The sequence below is a fragment of the Protopterus annectens genome, chromosome 16.part0 (genome assembly GCF_019279795.1).
Source record: "Protopterus annectens isolate FY-2018-M chromosome 16.part0, PAN1.0, whole genome shotgun sequence".
In the NCBI taxonomy this organism is placed as follows: Eukaryota; Metazoa; Chordata; order Ceratodontiformes; family Protopteridae; genus Protopterus; species Protopterus annectens.
The window spans coordinates 805,516,870-805,534,856 of NC_056750.1; positions in this window are offsets into that span (position 1 = coordinate 805,516,870).

The window sequence follows — 17,987 nt, forward strand, 5'->3', positions numbered from 1 at the left end:
AAGAACATAGAACAGTTGTGTACACTCACCATAAATGTAGTTGTGTGAGTGTGTTCACTGCTGCAGTCATGCTTTCCCTGCCTCCTTCCCCCTGATATCTGCTGTCCTTAGAGAGACACATATTTCTATGGGGGTCTCTGACCCCAGGACTACTACTAATTACTTCCTTGGTTGGTTAAGGCAAAAAAAAACTGAGGTAATGACATTGCCTGCTCTCCTTTATAGCTCGGATGACCTGACGTCATCCAGCAAGCAACAGCAGCCGACGCACAAAACCTTGACTCTAGTATTTGGACCGACTGAGGGCTACCACAGCATGGATAACTCAATGGTTAGGACTGCAGCAGTGAATACACTCGAACATCTACATTTATGGTAAGTGTACACAACTGTACTTTACCCCTATAGGTTTTTCCATGAGGAGTTCTGATTATCTCCCCTTTCAGAGTTTCATTTTATAAGCTGGAGTGCTGTACCTATATCCAGCAGGATTGAGGTGATCCAGAAGTGTGGAGTGTGCAATAAACTGATTTTTATTTTTAAATTCAAGGCCGTTTTCATGGATACTACTTGCAACAAAGAAATACTTTGTGCTGTAGCTGTAAAAGTCACTGTGGTGTCAACATAGCCCACCCTTCATAACATGTCTTTAAACATGCTTCCTAGTCTTATCTGAACCTCTAGTTGCCAGCATGCTATTGTAATGTATTAATCAACAAAATAGTATTGTAGTCAAACACATTGTGTAATTATACACACACACACATATAATATTGAGCCATAGACTCTTGCACGTTTTCCCATTAGTAGAGAAGAGCTGCTTTCCCCTTCGTCCAGAAAGTCATACAAAGAATGTGGCAGGTTGTCTGAAGAGTGCCCTCTTTTTCTCCCCTTTCCTCTGCTGAGTTCCGTAGATGTGCAGTAATAAGTTTATGCAAGCTACACCCCTATGGTGCTTTGTACTTGTTTTCTTCATCATGTGTCTTCAATGCATTGTCACCTGAATTTCTCTGACAGTAAAGCAACCAGTCATGGGGATGATATCTAGCAGTGCTCAGTTTAGTTTACTTCCCAACCCAGTTCCCATACAAGATGGCATCTTGGGACAGTTTATCTCCTGGCCAAATACTATTGAAATTATGTTGTTTATAGCTTCCAGTTAGAATTTATTTCCAACTCATAGCTGAATTTGTTTCTTAGACTGTACTTCATGTACTTTCTCAGGTATATTCTCCCTTAAGCTAGACTTACAGTATTAGTTTACAGCTTTTATTCAGAGAGAGAGGGGAAAAAAAAGCACAGTTAGTGCTGGGAAGAGTGCGGTGACCCTTTTTTCTTAAAATTAATGGCATGTCCATTTAGTATCATCTGTTTGCCCATTTCTCACCTTGAAAGAATGCCAGGCAGAGACTTCAGACCCCTAACCCCAAAACAGACAGTGCTCTTTTGAACACTTTTGGGACCCATATGATGTTTATTCACAGAAAGCAGTCTAAAGCATTAAAATGCAGTAGGAGTTGAGCTCCAGTCTCCAATAGTTAGTAACATTCAGTGTTAGTGACAGTATGCCAGTTGTTCAAGTGCTACAGCTACAAAAAACAGTAAATCAGTTCTATTATCTTTTTAGTTGTGAAACCTGAGCAGTTTTTTCCTGCCTGGTGTTAATGTATTTTATATGTTGCAGTTTATGATTTAAAAAAAATATTTACTTGTCTTGTATGTTAAAAATATTGAATCACAGTCAAGCTGTTTTGAAATTTGTTAAAGATTTATTTTAACATGAAGACTTGTCAGAATTACATTTCTAAATTATAAAATATTCTGAAATCCATTTTTGTCTTGAGTTTATTGCGACAGTGAATTGAGAGGTGATGGTCTGATCTGACTTCAACGGCTGTTGTGTTTATACAGGTAAATCAACCAAGGGTATTCATTTCAATGGGATGTGGCTGTGTACTGCACAGTTGCCAAGCACATAGCTTTCAGGGAAATGTCTCCAGGTAAGTAATAGTTTCATAGGTGTGTACTAGGCTAATGGCCCTGGAGCCTTTACAAGCCTTAGCCCATAGAAGTGCCCGATGTAATAAGTACAAGTCCAGTGTAAACAACATTCACCTAACAGTGCACCACACCAGAGGTGTTAAGGTTTCTCATCTGCTTGTCCTTTATAATCATTGTTGACTATTTTGCAGTGTTGGCCTCTGGTTGATGCCTGGATGGAGTATACATGACCTTTCTTTGGAGATGGCTTTGACTGCAGTATTCATTACATTTAAGCTTATTATCTCACCATTGTCAGTTAGGCTCTAGCCAGGTTTCACAGCAGTTAAATTTCAAGTTGTCTGTGGCCACATCTTTTAGCAGGATTCCTGTATAAATTCAGTGTTGGTTAATACCATCTTCTTGTGTGACAGCATTTTGAATTCTCAAGTTTTAGGCCAAAGTCTTCGGTCAGTAAATGTATGCAAATAAGATTGTGTTTCCTTACTGAAATGATTAGAATTGCCCTTTGCTCTGATAGGGTTTCTTTACTGTGTAATGTCTTGGGACTATGCTTGTCACAAACTGAGTACACCTGAATTCTTGTTTTTGTAACTGTGAATGCTCTGATAGGGTTTCTATACTGTGTAATGTCTTGGGACTATGCTTGTGACAAACTGAGTACACCTGAATTCTTGTTTTTGTAACTGTGAATATTCTGCAGAGATATAATAAGGGTAGAAAATATGAAAGTTGAAAGCTTTAAAATACCCGTTTTTACAGGAAACCCTTTGAAGGTTAGATATAAGAGAAGCTATATCTGAGGAGTGAAGGGAATGGTAAGGTGGTGCTAAAATAAAGTTAGTAGCAAGCACTTAGTTTGACAGGTAAACCAAAACAACAATTTAGGAAAGGACTGGAAATGGAAAAAAATAACACAAAAATGTTACATCTGTTTCTGTCTCCATTGATGACATATTTTGCTACACTCCAGCAGCAGGAAATTATATACAGCACATAAACACTTGAAGGGAAAGGCTTTACATTAAGGCTTTTGTTGTGAGTTCCAGACTGCAAAACAGTGAAGTCAAGTCCAATGACTAGAAAGTATGGCAGGCATTCTCATCCCTTGTTCTTAGTCTCTTCCAATTGTGTTCCACAAGGCCATTAGAAATTAGACAAAGTCACATCAAATGGCTGGCACAAATACATTGTTCGGGTACAAATAACTTCTTCAGCTGAGCAAATTCTTTGTGAGTGAGAGGTGCTTGAAGCTGGATGGTTATTGCGGCATGTGTAGGGAGAGTTTTAACATAAAACTAGGTAGGGAATCACAAGTGGAAAGTGTTTTTGTGCTCCCCAATATAAAATCAAGACAATACATAGACAACCAACTGAAACTGTTACCTTTGTTATGTTAGTTAAGAATGTATGTCATGTATTTACATGTAGTGAAAAAAAGTCAAATGGCAAGTGATCAGGCACAACTGGTTGACCATCAGAAGATAGAAAATAGTCCTTTTTTTGGCAGATGATCAATCCCCACACCTCATTGTAATTATATATACTAATTCTGAGATTACACTATAATGGGGAGAGGGCAAATTCTCCATTTGCCACTGTACTGCAGTCTTGCATATGATTAAAAAGCTATTGTGTGATCAGCTGAATTTTTGGATCACAGATATCAACCTTTTTTTTTTTTGGTTGATGAAAGAAACTTCAAACAACGGTCCATAAACCATTAGGTAAAGACAAAAGGATCCACTTGTACCAAGTACAGTGCTTTTAACTTTGTTGTACCATTGCAGCAAAGCATCTGCCAGTTCATCTGTGCATCAAGTTTCCACAATGACCTTTTGTGTTTTGCCTCAAGGGGAGAGCAAATGTAGATGTCATTGGATAGGTCTGCTCCCTGTATAAATGACTTGATACCCATGGAGTACAACGTTCGCCATCTTTGACAAATAACACTGTCTTACTGACTGAGGACCATGATATAGAATTTTACCAAGTTTCAGAATGTCAATTTCCCTAAACATTTTAGTGACTAAATGAGTTTTGGCCACAGTACCTGCTGGTGTGCTTCTTATGCTACATACCTACCTCATGGAAACATATTTATTTACCACATCTTCTTTAGAGGCTCTGAAGTTTGCTTGCATTTGTTTTGCATCATGAAATGGGATGTCTTCCACTTCAAACACATGCATATCTGGGACCAAGTTGTCTTGTTCACTACACATCTTTTTGTTCTTTGGCAAACTGATTCTGCTGTACCAGTAATTATCTTTGGTTATGTACAATACAAATGATATCAGATTCAGTATTTTGTTTTTCCTGCATATCTAAAGATTTCTGCTATTGTGTAGAGATGCCAGTTTCTCTGTCCACATATATTTGATTGTATGCCCTGACTCCAGATGAAGGCTTTCATACTGATTTGGCATAGGGGGCAATATTTACATATACTGCTCCTTCAGCTATACTTTTTTATATTATTTTATATGTCTTTGCTTCGCGTCATGTTATTTGTCTCTGCTTCACCGTCTGTTGCATGACCTTTTGTTACAAAGTCTGTATGTGGCCTGTTGGCTGTGACAGTCCCAAGAATTGCCCTACAGACAAACCTCTATTTCTTTCTTGTGCTGATTAATTCAACCAGCATTCGGCATTCAGAAAGAATTCAAGAAAAGGAAGCACACATCATCTCCAAAAATCAGAAGCAGAGTGAGAACTTTCTGCAACATGGGGCCAGACCAAAAAGAATACAAAGCAACAACTCCATGAATCAGCACCACTGACTTCTGAGTTGGGAGATAGTAATATGGGGTTCTGCCATTTGTCCTCATCTGATGATTCTGAGATTTCAAAAACAATGGGTATTGGGATTTCTATGTGCTGTGGTTTCATGCAATAAATCGTGTTTTTAAAAGTGCTTGTTTCCTGTTTCCTTGGACTTTTATTTTATACATACTATCTCCTTGATCACACAACTGCGGTGAATCAGTTCTGCAGCACGCTCACAAACAACCACAGGCTTGGGGACACTGCATCAGTGGTAGCTATTGCAGTCTATGCCTACTGTGCTAGACTCACTTTCCTAATAATTCCTATAAGAAGTTACACCATCACATACTTTCTATACATGTCTACGCTTTCCTAAGGAAGGGCACACATGATCATTTTTTTTCTAAACAATTTATTAAATTATCACTAAAGATATAGGCAAACATGCATTAATAGAGAAGAAAACAAATCCTATCAACATGTTTCCAGTTACATGCATTATACATCACATATGTTATAACTATCAGTCCAGCATTACATAAATTGCTCAATTCCTGGCTTTCATTAAACCTCACTCCTCCTCCAGAATATTCTGCATGTACTGTTTGTTCCCATGATTTCCATTTATTTCTAAGTAATTTGCTACTTCCCATTTAAAAAAAAACTCCCAGTTCCAGTTTTTTTTATCTGTTACAATATTTGATACTTCAAATTTAGTTGGTTTAGACTTTGATTTCCAACTTCTAATGTTTGCCTTTTTGACAGCCACCAGGATTAAACTCAACAAGGCTTTGCTGTGTCTGGGCATTTATAGCCTGTGGCCCAGCTCAAAAGAATCACTTCTTTTTTTAAATCTGCCAACTTATTACATTCCCAAAACATATGTTTCCATTCACCTCCTTTTTCTCCATCACATCTCTAACATTTGCCATCTACTTGAGGAAAATTTCTTTGAAGTCTGCTTGGGGTATAAAAATACCTATACAAACACTTCTGAGCACAGATCATAAACCTTCTAGATTTTGTTGCATATGTGGGTGCCATACGTGTGTCCTTTTGTTCCCAATCTTTTTTTTAACCTCTTCTGATTAATTCTAAGTTATTGCACAATATTTATATGACCTACTAATTGCCCCTTTAACAGCAGCTTCTGTTCTAGATTACACTGAAAACTCTACCAGAGCAGGTCTTTCACTTAGGATTTCCTAATCCCTTTCTGTTTGCCTATATGCTGATATCAGTGGTTGGTAGGGAATGCAGCCTCTAGGCAGCAGTCCGGATGTCTTCTTGGCCTCATCCTATTATAGTACCTTTCCTGTATAGTTATTTGCTCCCAATGCATTGGTTCCTCTGCAATTTTCTCCAGTAAATCCCAACCCCCTCTTGCCTATTCTGTGTACCCTTACTTGCAGTCATCCCTTTTGGCAAAATCTCCTTTCTCCATTCTTATGCTGGCTTCATTCTTAGAATACTTTCTCTCTTTATGAATATAATATTCTGTATGGCTGTTGTTCTCCTTAAAGATCTGCATCCAAAATCCCACTCTTGCTCTTTATTTATTGAATTTCCCTGTTTCATCATCACCCCATTCCACCCTGAATCATAACCTTCTGCTTGTGTAATGCAAAAATATCTCTTCAAATCAGATAATCTCATACCACCTTGTTCTATTGGAAGGATCACCTCATCCCACTTAACCCTTGCCCTCTTCAGCTCTCAGATAAATTCCTTCAACTCCTTGTTCAGTATTATTAACAATTTATCCTCTAGCAGATAAAAAGGCAAATCTGTATGTAAAACTAATGGGGCTAAAAACATTTTCACTGCTTGTATCTTACTATCCATATCCATAAACAAGAGCTTCAAGTTTCTCAGTTTTGTAGTATCTTTTGTTTAGTCCTTTCCCACATCATATCCTTAGCTGCCATAATGGAAGCCCGTTTAATCCATACTACTAAATACTTCATCTTATCTTGTCCCAATAAGTATGAGTCTTGCTTTGAACAATTTAATGTGTAGGTACATAGTTTACAACTATAGCTTTTGTTTTAGCTTTATTATTTTTATAGCCTGAAAAGACATGAAACTATTTCAAAATGTTCCACAACACTGAGAAGTCCTTTTTTGGATTTTTCTGGTACAAAGTATTATCTGCAAGTAAAGCCAACTTTTCTCGATTACCATACCGTCCTTACATGTTACAGCCACCATAGCTTTCTTCCAAGATGCTGGTGCTTCCCCTTCTTTTTAAATACTATTAAACAAACCCTTCCAGATCTTTATCACTTTCTTCCTTTCTAACTTCCAGAATTCAATAGGAATGGGTCTATATTAGAACATTGAAGTCTCAGAACTTCGAATGTTCTAATATCGACCCCTATTCAGCGAAAGCTGAAAATAGCGAACTTACAGAAAACCAAATTCTTTCCTAGAGAAGGAATTTGGTTGTCTGTTCCTGTCGCTTCACTATTTTCAGCACTGTGGTGGAAAGTTACAGGTCGGGTTCAGGTAAGTGTGCGATTGTGTGGACGTGACGCTTAGGGCGGGTTAGGTGAGTTAGGGTGCGGGTCAGGTAAGTGTGCGAATGTGTGGACGTGAGGGTTAGGGCAGGGTAGGTGAGTTAGGGTTAGGGCGAGAGTGACGAACCTTAGGGTTAGGGTTAAGGTAAGTGGGTAGATAGTGGTGCATGTACAGTTTAGTGTAGGGTTAGATGTAAGATTTTAAGTGTATGCGTGTGGATTGCTGTTTGTTTGGTGTGTTTCTGTTGTGTGTATGTGTTTTGGAACAGCGGATTTTTTCCCCTAGGAAAAAATTCGCTGTTATCAGTTTTCGCTTAATAGGGGTCGATATTAGAACATTCGAAGTTCTGAAACTTCGATGTTCTAATATAAACCCAATAGGAATACCATCTGCTCCTGGAGACTTTCCTGCAGATTGATTGTACATCACAATTTTTCTCTCATCTCCTCCTATCTTAACTAATTGTTGAGACTCATCTACTTCTAATCTTGGCAAATTGAAGTCTTCCATAAATGTTTCCATTTGTGCTCTTTCTTGATTTCCAAATTTCTCTGCTTCATACAGCTTTTCATAAAATTTCCAAAATATCTCTTATTCCACTACAATGATCTCTGTTTGTTTTTCTTGTAGGCTCCCAAAGCTTGGCTACAACCCTTTCTACTTTGTTGCCTAAGTCATTGTACTAAAAGTTTTCATGCTCTTAAGTTATCATCACAAAACAGTTGCTTAACAACAATCTTTCCAGACTCATGCATATTACCCAGATAGTTCCTTATTTCCTTTTTAGCACTCTGTTGTGCATTTTATTGTTCTGTGAGATTCTACAATTCTTGAACCCTTGTCTGCCTTTCTAAATAATTTGTATTACTTAACCATATGTCTTTTTTCATTTATTTCTACCCAATTTTTAAACTCCATTTTCATTTTATCCCACTCCCTAGCAATTATTTTTGAAAAATTTCTATCTCCCATACAAACTCTAATAATTTCCACTACCCATTCCTTAAATTCCTTCCTTTTTATCAGATAGGTGGGAAAAAGCCAGTGTCTCATTTTTACTTCATTATCTTGCATTTCTATTTTAGTTTTATTGGTGTATGATCTGATATAATTATTAGATGTGTGTCAAAGCTTTCAATTAAATGCACATGTTCCTGTGAAATACAATTTCTGTCCAGTCTAGTCCAGTTATTAGTCCCTGGGGAATACTGTGTACATTGTCTTGAGTTTTTACTACTGAATTAATGTCTTCCATACCAAATATTTTCATAAATTTCTTCAGAAATCTACCGTTTTGTTATATTTTCCCATCTAGGTCCTCCAAATAGAGGCTCACCATTGCAAATCAAGTTCCAGGCACCAGCTATAAGTAATAATCCCTGCTGAAAGCAGATTTATTTCTTACATTTTTATAAGCTCCATAATAACAGATCTGATGTTATCCATGTCATTATTCCTCACATAAGGGTCTTGGATCCGATATCGTATCTGAGCCGGCAACTTTTAGCATTGACGGAGCCAAGCCTAAAGCTCCTCCCTCTCTCATATTCCCTTGCTGCCCTCTAACCCTCAGATCTCGTTTGCCGTGTTTTGCTGTGGATGTGATCCTTGTCTCTTGCTTTCAGATAAGTAACTTAGCTCAGTTTCTTTTACTATAGCTTTGCTTAACTTTCCGGTTTAGCTTTTTCTAGTTTATCTTTAGCTGCAGTGTTACTAGCTTACCTCCCTTCCCATAGATTTGCCTACTTTGGGTAGTTTTCCTTGTTAGTTGGGTTTTTGGCACCTTTTTTTCCTGTTAGTCACTAGATCTGAGGTTATTCATGTCATTTGTTATTACTCACAGAAGGGTCATGGATCCATCCAGTATCATATCTGAGCTGGCAACTTTTAGCATAGACCAGTCCAAGGTGCAAGTTCCTCCTCCTTCCATATTCCCCTTGCAGCCGTCTAACCCATAGATCTCATTTGCCGCATTTTGATATGGACTTGATCCTTGGCTCTTGCTTTCAGATAAATGACTTGGCTCAGTTTTTTTTGTTATAGCTTAGCGTAACTTTCCAGGTTAGCTTTTTCTGTTTTATCTTTAGCTGTTGTGTTACTAGCTTACCTCCCATCCCTTAGAGTTGCCTAGTTTAGGTAGTTAGTTACATCCACTATGTCCTACTCTTGTTCAGTCAATTGGGAATTAGTCAATCTGTCAAAATCAAATCTGGTCCCTACGCAGCAGTTAGAGTTCATAGGAGTCCAGCTAGACTCTGTCTCAGAGACTTCAGCATTGCCATTATGTAGAGTCCAGCTGATCCTAGAGCAGGTCATGCATATCTTAAATCTTTTGCATCCTCCGGTCCACCTGATTCTTCGGACCTTAGCATCCATGGCTGTGGCCATTCAGCTTGTTCCTCTGGCAAGGTATCATGTGCGGGTTTTGCAGTGGACGCTGGCGGTTCGATGGTCCATTCTGTCTCAACCTATGTCCATAAAACTGACACCTTCTTTGGTGGTTGCACTCTCAGGATCTCATCTTAGGCAGGCCCTTTTCTCTACCATCACCAAAGGCCACTGTGATGACAGATACTTCCCTGTTGGGGTGAGGGAGCATTTTCAGGGGAGAACCCTATAGAGACCAAGTTACACATAAATGTCCTGGGCATGAGAGCAGTCATACTCACATTGTAAGCCTTTCAGGACTGCCTTCCCTTAGGGACAGTTGCAATTCAGATGGACAACATGGTATTGGTCTGGTATCTCAACAAACAAGGGAGAACACGATCTTACCCTTTGTGCAGAGAGGCCATGAGAGTGTGGGAATGGGCAATGTCCTCCGGGTGCTTTCTCCTTGGAACGCATATGCCAGGGGATTCCAATGTGTTGGTTGACAAACTCAGAAGATCCATATTGAGTCCTCACTAGTGGTTCATCAATCCTACAATGGCAAAGCAGATTTTCCACCACTAGGGTCAGCTGTGCTGCAACCTCTTTGTCTCCCCTACCAACAATAAATGTAGCATGTAGTTCACCCTGATCCCCCCACCCTGGGAGTCATTGATGGATGCTGTAGTCCATGATTGGCCTCCAGGTCTCCTTTATGCTTATCCTCCTGTCCCTCTGATCCCCAAAGTTTTGCAGAAAGAGCATCACCTGAGGACATTCCTGATCCTCATTGCCCCTTTCTGGTCTTGTCAGCTGTGGTTCCCCTTCATCAGATCTCATCTGAAGTATCCTCTGTGGATACTGGATCCTCTTCCAGGTCTGATCTCCAATCCTTCAGGGCTTCCTCTTCCAAATCTTTGGACCCTTTGTTTAACCGCATGGTTTCTCTAAATCCAGTAATCTTGAAACAGTCCAGGCTACCTTCCTCCATCAGGAATCTCATCTTAGCTTCCCAGAAACCTTCCACCAGGAAGGTTTACAGTAACAAATGGAAAAGGTTTTCTATCTGGGCTAATAGCAGGAATCTGGATCCCTTTTGCGCCTCTGTTTCAGGTATCCTTTTGTTCTAGTCCTCACTTTTTCAGGCTGGGCAAGATGTTCTTCGTGTTTCACTGGTGCAGTCAGTACATTTGGGTTATCTGCTTGCAGGTAGCCCTCAGTTGGCCTGATTAACAAAGTCTTGGGTCCTGCGTCGGTTGCTGTCCCTTCTTCCATGATGTCAGGTCGTCAGGGGTGTAAAACATGCAGCCGACACAATTACATCAGTCTTTCTTGCCGTGCGGTGCCCAAAGCAGAAGCAGTTCACAAGTGCCGGTCAGCCGACTCCTGAAAATTTCGTTTTCGAGTTTCAGAACCGAAGTCTTCAACTAAAGCTAAGTACCCCGTTGGGGAAACTTTTTCTTGCTCCTTACCGATGTCAGTAAAAGTTAATAATTGCATTACTTGTGGAAAGCAAATACCTCAAAGATTTTCATTCGTACTGTATTCCTTGCCTAGGCCCTGACCACGACGTACCGTGCTGTCGGTTTTGTGCTTTATTTAATCAGTGCACTATCCGTCTTCGGTATATTTTCACTTCTAAATATTTTGGTTCTCAGTTTAATTATCTAGAAATGTCATCGGTTAGCCATACGACTACCAGGATTCTGAAAAAATGCAAAGATAAAGACAGAGACAGGCCGCCGAGGTCCAAAACTGCAGACGAGACTTCTCCTAAGCCAGTCGCTAGTTCGCCGGTACTCAGTGAGGTGCTTTCGCAGCCCCTGATACCCGCTACTTCTGATTCGCAGGCCTCTACTGAAACCCAGTCGGAGTCTGGTATGCCGCGAGATGCTTCAACTATGGAACCTGCGGATGTCTCTACCTTGGATGTGGATTGCCACTGTGCAGGCACCGGCTTCTGAGGGTGTATTCAGGCCTACGGACTTGCATATTAAATCAATGCCTCCTTCTCTTAGGCCTGCCACCAAAAGAAGAGACCACCTTTCACACCACCCCCTGCCCCCCAAACCCTGACAACAGACGCATCAGACTATGCATAGGGGGCTCACCTAGCAGGGAAGTGCATTCAGGGCAAATGCAACCCAAGTCAAATGCACCTGCATATCAATCAAAAAGAAATGTTAGCTGTACAGAATGCTCTGACAGCCCTCAACGACCACATTCTTCCAGGACAACTAATGGTAAAGATGGACAACACCACTGTTATGTGGTACATAAACAAGCAGGGGGGTACACATTCTTACCCCCCTCTGCAGACTAGCCATGGCATTGTGGAACACAGTCTTGAGCTACCAAATGCACCTGCAAGCTGAATTCCTGCCAGGAAAGTTAAATACACTGGCAGAAGGGCTAAGCAGAAACCTCATGGACCCACACGAGTGGAAACTGGAACCAAGGATTTTCAACATGTTGACAAGCAAATGGGGGAGCCCAGATATAGACCTGTTTGCCTCTCCCCAGAACTACCAACTGGACAAATTTTGCACAAGGACTCCCCTCAAACAAGCCTGGAAAGTGGATGCTCTGTCCTTCAGCTGGAAAAAACTATGCCTTCCCCCCTCTACCTCTGCTCTCCAAAGTACTACTAAAAATCAAACAGGACAAACCAGGGATGATTTTGATTGCTCCAGACTGGCCACGCCAACAATGGTACCCCCTCCTGCGCAGTGTGTCAGGGTTATCCTCTTGGCACCTGCCTCAGACTCCTTCCCTGTCTCAGCAGGAGAACCAGATTCTGCATCCTCAGCTTCTAATACTGAACCTTGCGGCCTGGCTAATTACATAATCTCTCCTTTACCATCCCTCAATAAACCTGTGATGGATATCATTATAGAGGCAAGGAGGCCTAGCACTAGAAAACACTATGCTGAAAAATGGAAAAGATTCTGTGCCTGGAATCAATCACAAGGGATGAGCACAGCAGCACCCAATTTATCTCAGATTTTACAATACTTAACTGAGATGCTTCACAAGGGCCTGTCTTTTTCCTCCATTAAAATCCATGCCTCGGCCATTTCAGCTCATTATAATACAGAACCCCCCCTCTTCTCTCATCCTCTGCTGAAGCAGTTGCTCAGAGGGGAGAAAATTTTGAGACCACCCAGGAGAGCTCCAACCCCAGCCTGGGACCTTAACTTTGTTTTGGAGAAACAATACCTTGACTTCAACAATTGGCTAAGCTTCTGGTGTCATTCTAAGGGGATCCAGTATCTGTCTGCCTGGGATGACATGATCGACAAGCCACGATGCTTTGCCAGAGATGGCCTGCACCTGTCGCCCCTGGGATTCCGGATACTGGCTAAGGCTCTAGCCACCCCTATAGTGCCTTTTTTAGGCAAGGTTCAAATGACAAATTCACCACCCTAACAGGTACAGGCAAGAAGAATCTGAGGGTATTGCTACTCAATGCTAAAAGTCTAAACCTCAAAATGCACTCCTTAAAATGGAGAACATCGACATCTGTGCAGTGACAGAGACATGGTTCAAGGCTCCAAAGAGTACCCCTGCATTACCAGTCTATAATTCATACCACACCTTTCGGCCACCTAACCTGGATCGAAACACTAAAGGTGGAGGCGTGTCCATATTCATTAAGGATATCCACACCTCCAGGCTAGGTGCTCAGCATAATGCATCCAAGATTACCCAAGTGCAACTAACTGTGGGCAAGACCGCAATCCAAACTGTAGCTTGCTACAGATCCCCCACCATGCCCCAGGATTCCCACTCCTCATTTCTTAATACACTGGAAAATATTAGGGTACAACCTAACACCCTAATAATGGGCGATTTCAACTACCCTACCATTAACTGGGAAAACTACTCATGTACCAACTCTTGTGCTCAACGTTTTCTGGAATTCATAGATTCCAATGCCATGGATCAACTTATCCACACCCCCACCAGGGGTAGCAATATCCTAGACCTGGTTATTACCAACATGGGCAACTGGTGCTCCACACCAGAGGTAAATTCCTCGTTGGTCAGATTCGACCATAAGCTAATCTCCCTAGTCATCCACATCCCTCCCCACCCCCATTAGGGAAACCACAGTAAAAAATTTCTCCAAAGCCAACTTCACGCTTAAGACAGAAGTGGCAAACTTCACGACACCCATGCTGACGGACAATAGAGGTATGACTGCTGAATCCTACACAAATGCACTTTATAAGCACTTACATGAGTGCATGGATCATGCAATCCCTAACAGAACCAAGATGCTATCCTCCAAAAAAAGGAAGCCAATCTGGTGGTCCCCTGCCATAAACAAACTCTACAACAGAAGAAAGAAACTGTTGCAAAAAAGAGTAAAATCCCATGATTGGAGAAACTCCCTGGTCAGCTTCAGTAAGAAGCTGAGATCCCTCATAAAACTCTCCAAAGCTACTTATGAAAACAAAGTCTCCACTGACTCTAAAGACAACCACAAAGCATTCTATAGCTATGTCAAGAATCTCAGTGGCAACACTCAGATCTGCTCTGAGTTACAGCACAATGGCACTAAATATACAGAACCAATGGATATTGCCAACATCCTGGCAGATAGATTCAGTGCTAACTTTACCCCTCTGTCATCCCCTAAAGGCCCATCTCTATACCAGAAGAATGCAAAGTTCCTGTAATCACGGCTGCACAGGTAAAAAACACACTATCCAAAGCCAAGAACACAGCATCCATGGGACCTGACGACATCCCAGGCTGTGTTCTACATGAACTACAGAACGAACTGGCACCCCATCTAAGTACCATGTTCAATCATAGCCTCACCTCTGGCTATGTGCCCACTGAATGGCGCACAGTGACAGTTATCCCACTCCACAAATGGGGAGCCACCACAGACCCCGGAAACTACCGCCCCATTAGCCTAATGAGCCTGGTCTGCAAGGCAATGGAGCGTATCATCATGGAACTTATAAACAATGACATTGGTAATCTCCAAACTCAGGACCCCACCCAGTTCGGGTTTGTAAAAGGCAGATCATGTCTCCTAAACCTGATAGACTTCTTTGAAGCAGTCACCAAAGCCGTAAATGAGGGTAAGGTGGTTCACTTAGCCTATCTAGATCTCGCCAAGGCTTATGACACCATCCCCCACTCTGGGATTATAGATAAACTCACTAAACTAGGTATAAATCCCTATGTCACAAGATGAGTTGCCAAATGGCTCACTGACAGAACCCACACTGTGAAAGTAGCAGACTCCAAATCCAGCTTCAGACCAGTGACAAGTGGAGTACCACAGGGTTCAGTCCTGGGTCCTCTCCTGTTTGGTATCTACTTTTCTGAAGTACAGGCCAACACAGAAGGTCTTTGGCTAACGAACTTTGCAGATGACTGCAAACTAGGAGCCATAATCAAAACTCCAAAAGATGTGGACATCCTACAAAAGGGCCTTGCTGGGACAGATGCCTGGTGTCAAAGCCATGGCCTCAAGCTCAATGCCAAAAAGTGCATTGTCATTCCTTTTGGTACACATCGTCACAGTAGTCAGGAAATCCTTCTATGTGGCACACCTCATCACAAACGGTTTCTCATCCAGGAAAAAAGAGGTCATTGTTCCCCTCTACTCGTCACTCATTAGACCCATTATAGAGTACAATGCCCCTTTTGGTATGTACCTCACAAGACATCTACAACAACTGGAAAGGCCACAGAAACACCTCACAAAGAGGATTACCGGCCTCAAAGAGATGCCCTATGCAGACCGTCTCAAAAAACTGCAGCTTTACTCCGTTGCATATCGCTTACTCAGAGGCGATCTCTGCCTAACACACAAAGCTATGTCAAACCCAGAGCTTTTAGACATGCTCCACTTAAAGAAATCCCAATCCCTAAGAGCTACATGCTCTAGGGACCTAAACCTCGTCACCACAATAAACAGAACATGCTGGAGGGATAGATTCCTGTCCCAGAGACTTCCCATACTCTGGAACAAACTACCTATCTCTATCAAACAAAGGTCCTCATTAGCGCTGTTCAAGAAAAATCTTGATGATTGGATGGGAGATAGGAAATTCACCCCGGGGATCACTTCTGTGGCTCTGCTCGACAGTGGCACAGGAAAATAATTTTCTTGGGTGGCGAAAGCCAGGGTACCTTTGGCTAGGCTTATATAGGCCCTAGGGCCAATAGCCTAGTACCTACCTATGAACCTCCTTTCGAGCCAGCTGCTACTGCAGACTAAAAATTTCTTTCTTGGAAAACAGCTTTCCTTTTAGCAATCACTTCTGCTACAAGGGTATCTGAATTACAGGCCCTTATGGCAATGGAGCCTTTCATCATCTTTCATGCGGACAGGGTATCCCTCAGAAGCAATCCATCCTTCATGCCCAAGGTGGTATCCAGTGTGGCTCTTAATCAGTCCATTCATCTGCCATCCTTCTTTCCCAATCCACAGAATAAAGGGGAACGGATACTGCATTCCATAGATGTGCACAGACAACTCAGATTCTTCTTGGACAGGATTAAGCCTCAAAGGAAATCTGAACAACTGCTGGTAGCATTTGCTGCAGGAGCAGAGGGGAAGGCTATTTCAAAGCAAACCATTTCTAACTGGATAGGCCATTGCATTCATTTCTGCTATAAGCACCATGGAAAACCTATCCCCCAGGGGATCAGACCTCATTCCATCAGGGCTGCATCTACCTCTACAGCCTTTCTCAGAGGCGTCCCTACCAGGGACATCCTAGAAGCTGCTACCTGGAGTTCTGTACATACTTTCACCAAGCATTATCATTTGCCAATTTTCTCTAAATTCAGAGCTGGCTTTGCCATTGCAGTCTTGAAGGGCCTTTATAGCTGGTCCTAATGCTATCTAATTTCCTCCTCCCAACCATAGCTTTGTGAATCTACCCAAATGTAATGACTGCAGCAGTGAAACATGAAGAACATAGTACAGTTGTGTGCACTTACCATAAATGAAGATGTTCGAGTGTATTCACTGTTGCAGTCCTGGTTACCCTCCCTCCAGCCCCCTAACTTATTTTGGCTATACCTCTACTTTCCTCTACAATGCTTAAAAGCCTTTTTGGTGTATTTGCTTTTTTGTTGGAGGTAATATCATTGTACTTTTATATTTAATTTCTCCCCATTAGGGGGGCATCTGACATCTGGGTAAGAAAAACTGATGTAGTGGTGTTGGCTGCATGTTTTATACCCCTGATGACCTGACGTCATGGAAGAAGGGACAGCAATCAACGCAGGACCCAAGACTCTGTTAATCAGGCCGACTGAACTGAATACACTCAAACATCCACATTTATGGTAAGTGTACACAACTGTACTTTTTTTTACTGTTAAGTTCCAGTTGACTGCAATTTCTAATTTTCATGAAAGCAGCAAACCTTTGTTCTCTTCCAGGCTCTGTAAAGTGTTCATGAAAGGTATGTTCCTTCTCAGACTGCCAGTTAAGGATCCCTCACCTCCTTGGGATTTAACCTTAATGCTGCAGTCTCTAACTCAGAGACCATTTGAACCTGTCAGTTTGTGCTAATTGCTCCTCCATATATGGTCTTTCACAAGGACAGAGCATCTCTTAGAATGAATCCATCACTTCTGCCCAAGGTTGCCTCTGAATCCAATCTGACCCAATATACTCAGTTGCCAGTTTTCTTCCCTAATTATTATAATAAAGTAGAGTACATCCTACATACCTTGGATATACACAGGCAGTTATGGCTTTATGTACATAGGACCAAGGAGTTTCTCAAATCAGATCAGTTCTTTGTGGCTTTTTCCCCAAATAGACATGGCCTCCCAGTGTCTAAGGTGACTCTTTCTAAATGAATCTCTAGCTGCATTTCTACAGTCTGTGCCAACAAGCATCTTGAGGTTCCAGGGGAGGATAGGGCTCATTCTACTAGGTCTGTGGCTACTTTGTCAGCCTTCATGGCCAGACTCTTCATTGATGATATTAGTGCTGCTGCCACTTGGTCTATCCCTCACACCTTTATATCTCATTACAAGCTGGATTTGGTTTCCAGGAACAGGGCCTCCTTTAGTTCCACACTGCTTCAGCATGTCCTTCCTTGAGGCCTCCCAGGGAGTATGGTAGCTGGGGACTCTGACCTTTCTGTGAGGAATAATGACATGGATAACATCAGATAAAGAGTTATGTACTTACCATAACTTGTCATAGTTCCTCACATTCCCCTTCCTTGTTGGATTTTCTGAAGAAATTGAAGCGTCATGGGTCTAGGACTCCTTCCCCCCCACTTTTTTGATTAGCTTTCCTTGCCTTGCTAGCAAACTTGATGTGAGGGTTG